Source organism: Thermobia domestica, chromosome 16 (assembly GCF_964235325.1).
Source record: "Thermobia domestica chromosome 16, izTheDome1.hap1.1, whole genome shotgun sequence".
NCBI classification, from domain to species: Eukaryota; Metazoa; Arthropoda; class Insecta; order Zygentoma; family Lepismatidae; genus Thermobia; species Thermobia domestica.
The window spans coordinates 98000932-98006493 of NC_137469.1; positions in this window are offsets into that span (position 1 = coordinate 98000932).

Below are 5562 nucleotides of genomic sequence, written 5' to 3' on the forward strand. Positions count from 1 at the left end.
GAAATTTGAATTGTTTATATATTTGATAAGTTTAGTCGAAATGTTAACTAAAAATCAGGAAACCTATTTCAGTCTATTGAAAGGAAAATCTGACATTATCTCCAGTAGCTCAGGCTTCGAACTGAAGAAGCAATGATTATCCCACAAAAAGAGGAACACGAATTATTTACTGATATATTTATTTGTGTATGATGTAAATAATGAAATGAAGTGCAGTAAACAAAACATGAGAATGTGTGTAGTTAGAACGAAGGTGTTAATCTTCTGCTCTAGGGCTACTCAGAGCGGGTGTGGACACTTAAAACTCTGTTAATGTAAACAAAGGAATACAGTAATGAAATCGTGATTTACAGATGTATGGATGACGTCTATAAATGCGACAATCAGGGATATAGATATCTGACGCCTGTTCACGTTCATGAATTGCTAGAAGATGTTCGACTGGCGAATAAGTGTAACATGGTAAGGCTGGAGACTGCTCGAGTAGTTCATGGAGAATCGGATGAGCGTCTCTAATGCGGTGGTTGATATAACGAGAACGAAGACGATAGAGATGTAGTAGAAGGTCGGTATATTTGTATGGCGATAGACTTCTTGTGCTGGAGTACGAGGTGGTAGAGAATATTCAAGGGATAAAGCATGACGTTCCAGGACTTGTAATATGTCATAAGACTTCAATGGAGCTGGCAACCAGGCTATATGTCCATGAATCAGAGCAGGGCGTACAAAAACCTTATAAATATAAAGTATCATTCTACTATTGAGGCCCCAGTTGGTGCCTCGTAAGCTACGCAACAAATTGATTCGAAGGCGAATATTAGCTTCGAGGTTGGAGTGATGAGTTTTTCGAGTGAGATGTTTGTCAAAGGTAACACCAATATACTTCACACTATTTTGGAAGGTTAATGAGAAACCAAAGAGTGTGAGATGTAAACGATCAGGATTCCGAGTTTGACAATATTTGTTGCATTTGAGTCCAAATAATGTCATTTGAGTTTTTGTTGCATTTAATTTCAGTTTCCATTTGAGACACTAGCTAACAAGTTTGTCGATTGCCGGTTGCAGTTTAATGTTAATACGATCCACTGAGGGACATAATGCTACATGTGCAGTATCATCTGCAAATTGTAGAGAGTATATTGGTGGCTGAGGTTGTGGCATATCAGCAACATATAAAATGTAAAGTAGGAGCGGGTAGAACAGATCCTGTGGCACTCTTGTTTGAAGTACAAAGTGTTGAGGTTGAGCCTGATTAATTTGGATGAAAGCTGAACAATGATGAAGAAAATTGGCTGTAAGTCGGACGTATGTTAACGGTAGGATGCATAATAACTTGAAAAGAAGTCCCTGATCCACACTGTATCGAATGTGCGCTCGAAATCAAAATCAAATGGAATTAATACAGAAGGCAGACGTTTATTGACATGGTTAATAATATAGCTATACAATTTCAAAAGTTGATCAGCAGTACTAAATAATGGTCGAAACCCAGCTTGTGTAGATGGCAGAAGAGAATAAGTAAGTAGATAAGAGTGAAGCCATTTGGCCAGAATTCGTTTCAATGTTTTGCTGAAGACGTTTGTGAGACTGATTGGTCGGTAGGAGCCTATATTGGAAGGATCTTTATGTGGTTTTAGGAATACCACTATTTTGGCGAATTTCCATGAGGTAGGAAAAATGTCTGTTGTGAGAATAGTCGTATAGAGCAAAGCTAGGACAGTATGAAACGCCGATGGTGCTTGCTTTTCTATGGCTGATGTAAACAAAGGTCGAATAGGATTGCCAAGTCTGGTAATGTGACTATGAGATGAATATGTAAAGAGCGAAGTAGAATGAGGGGTGAAAACGTTCTCAAAATGATAAGCGAAAGCTGTTGCCTTCTCTGCATCGGTGGTAGGGACAGTGCCAGCAACATGAATAGTATATTAGATCCGTGTTTTGGTGGGTAAGGCGTTTGAATAAGTTCTAGAACTAACTGATTCATACTAGCTTTGCTATATTCAATAACTTACACTAAAATACAAATGCTGAGCAAAGCAACGTTTATTATAAAACAATAAAATAATAAATGTGGCAGTTTCGGATATCTAACATATCCTTCTTCAGACACTATCGAAAATAAATGAAAATGCATACATATATATAGTCATTGTTATGATAAATTTTAAATTTTTTTAACAAGCACATATTCATTGTTAAGAAAAAATATTTAATTTCTTTTAACATTGTTGCTTATTATATAATTTTATGTGTACACCCAATTTATTTACACATACGATCAACTTAAACTAATTCATAATGATCATAAGCTCTTAACAGAATTAATAGAAAAACAAATACCATCAAGATAAGACGAATTTTTTTGTAAAATAACAAGAAATGCTAAAAGAACAAGAAATTATGGTAAAAGAAAGATATACATTGGAATCAAATTGGGATAGTAAACGTGAAAATGAAAATGTATCTTTCAATGACGATGACAGTTATGATGAGATAAATTCTTAAGTGCATATTGTTTAAAATATCTTTCCGTCGTTGGTACTCAGAAACCAAGTCGTTATTTTCTTCCTTATATGAGAAAGATCTCCTCTAATTCTTTACCTGTGGGTAACGTACCCAAAATGGCTGACACGTTCCCACGTTGAACTGCGACACTGATCCGTTGAATAAGGAAAGATTTAGATCGTTTATCTCTCGATATAAGTGAAATACGATGACCGATTTCCTTGATAAAATTAGCTCCTTTTTGACCCCAAGTACCACTTGACTCGATGGCAATTGGAACAAACCAATATTTATCAACGAGATTAATATATTTATTCCTCTTGTCGGTCTCCTTACGAGTAGCAACGAGACCTGCGCGTGATGATGAATGTGGAAGATTGGAGGGAGCATAAGTATCTGTGCAGGTGAAGTCCCAAACTAGGGCTTTCCCTTTTTTTCCAGGCACTAAAGTCATTCCATCTGGTCTTTTTCCGTCTGAACGACTGCATCTGTTTGGTTCTTGTACTGATGGGACACCTGCAGATGTGAAAGCTCTCAAAATGACATCGTTCACATTTGAGTGCCGTGATTGTCTACCTACGTTGCTCTTGCATGATAAGCCATGTAAGCCTCTCTTATCGACGAGAGCATTATAAGCACGGCAACGGTGTGGTTCGCAAATATCTGCTCCTATGCGAAAACTTTCGTTGCTGAGATGTAGACCAACAGAAGGCGACGGTAGAGCTTGAAGCCATGCACAGTTTTCAGGAAACGAAACAGCGAGGAATCTGGCCTTGTCTTCGATCTTATGAGTTGATTGTATTAATGAGGAAAAATGATGTTTTACTATGGATTCGTCCCAGGCTGATTGAAGATTTCTTTTCTCGTTAGCCGGAGGAGCAGACCCCGCTAAATTAGACCAATTGTCGATGCAGTTTTGTACCTCTGACTCGGTGTTCCAATTCGACTTCTCTCTGTAGCAGAGTTCCAGTTAATTGACTTGAGCCATAAAAAGAAGCAAGAAATGACGGCTTAGCAACATCCGTGGCCCGACGGATTCCGAGACCTCCATTTCGGACTAGTAATGATGCTTGTAACCATGATTCATTGCTTAGGGTGCAGTTGAGGCTAGATTCCAATCCTGTTCTTATAGTATCGTCAAATTTCTCGAGTAAGTCTTCTTCACGCCAGGAAGGAGAACATCGGAGGAAATACTATAATCTTGGTATTGACAAAGAGGCTCGCAATAAATAAAACGCTGAATGAGCTGAGATATTTGATAAGCGTGACAAGAATAACTCTAATTTCGAAATCTTCTCTACCAATATTTCCTCCGGGCTTCTGGTGATAGAGCTGTGCCTAGGAGTTCAGCATTATTTGATTGCAGTAGTTGTATACCAGGTGCAGATTCATTAAATTTATTATAAAGACCCTGAATTTCCTTTTCCTTAGCACCTAGAAAACTCGCTTCGCATTTTGAGTGGTTGAGATGTAAACCGATGGATGTTGTCTGTGAGCGAATGTTGTCTAAACTGTGTAGTACTGCATCAGTATATCCGGCTATGGTTCCGTTCTCGAGATACCACACATTCAACTCTGTGTTTATATTATTTTCTCCTGTTCGGAAGACTCCGGCTTTCTTATTCCTGTTCCTGTCCATTCTATCCATGGTTATTAGATTCCGAGTGAAAATGACAATGCGAATAAAGGCCTGAATAGGTATCTGCCATATGAAGATGAAAAATGTCGAAAACAGCTTTTGTGACTTGCGTAAGAATACTGTCACGCTGAAATGGAAACATATTCTATAGCACTAGTGTGATAAATTGTAGGATGTTTTCCACAGTTGGAGGAAGTAGAAGCGAGGTTTGGGTTCCTGTGGAGACATTGGTAAATGTAGAGGATGTGAGAAGACACAATGGAATAACAGTCTCAGGTTTGTTAGGTATAAGGTTGAGGTTTGCTTTGACATTGGTAGGAATAAGTAGATGATTCCCATTATAAGTATTTCAGACAGAAGGTTTATTCAGTACTGTGCTATTTTTAACTTTATGAGATTCTTTACAGTGGGAACAAACTGATGATAGAGTGCATTTGTTTGTTGGATGAGTATTATATTGAAAGCAATTTTTACAGCGTATAGAGGTGGTGGCGTGCTAGAGGATTCAACTCGATGATGATAAAAATAAATAAAAACTCCATTTCTAAGCAGATCATCGATGAGAATCGTCAGCAAGTAAACGAATCATGTATGTTGGACCTATGGCATTTTTAATGTGAATTTCACGAGTAAAATGGATATCATCGGCCTTGAGTTCCTCTAAAATTTCTTGCTTTGTGATCATGAGATCGACACAAGAGATTGCTACTGAAAGCAACGGCGTGCGTTTACATGGAGGAGGTGTTTTATGACTCCATGAGTCGTAGAGAGTCAGGACTAACGTCATCTTAAAGGTGATAGTTAAAGCTAGTAGATGGGCAAAAACTGTTGGAATTCTTATAATCAAATGTACAGTATTGCGCTGTGAAGATGACTGAAATTTTTGCAAACTGGGCTAGATGTTATTTAATTTTATTTTAATAAAGGGACAAATGCAGCACAGACCTATGAAGAAATTTTTACTGCTTATGGACAAGACGCATTATCAAAAGCAACAACCTAAAGATGACTCAGTTATAATGCCCCAAATTCATATTACAGACATTTTGATCATGTTGTAAGTTATGTTCGTGCATGATTACATGGCATTTGTTTATGATAATTTTGTGTGAATTGCCATGATTATTCTGCGAAAGTGCAATTTTATTAGAATGAGTTAACATCACAAATAACAAAATCAGATATAAAAATAAAATAAAGATAAACGTTGAACAATCAGATTAATTTTCAATTTTGTGTATAATAATTAAGAATTTCAGGAAATTTAAACTTTAATTAAGCATTGACGAAGGTTGGAAGCAGTTAACCGTTGTAAACTGTGATCACTATTTCAGGTACATAGTAATGTTATGTTTCAATTTTGGTTAAGAATAAACTCATCAACAATTGTTTGTAAAGAGAAATCAAAAGGCTTTCCC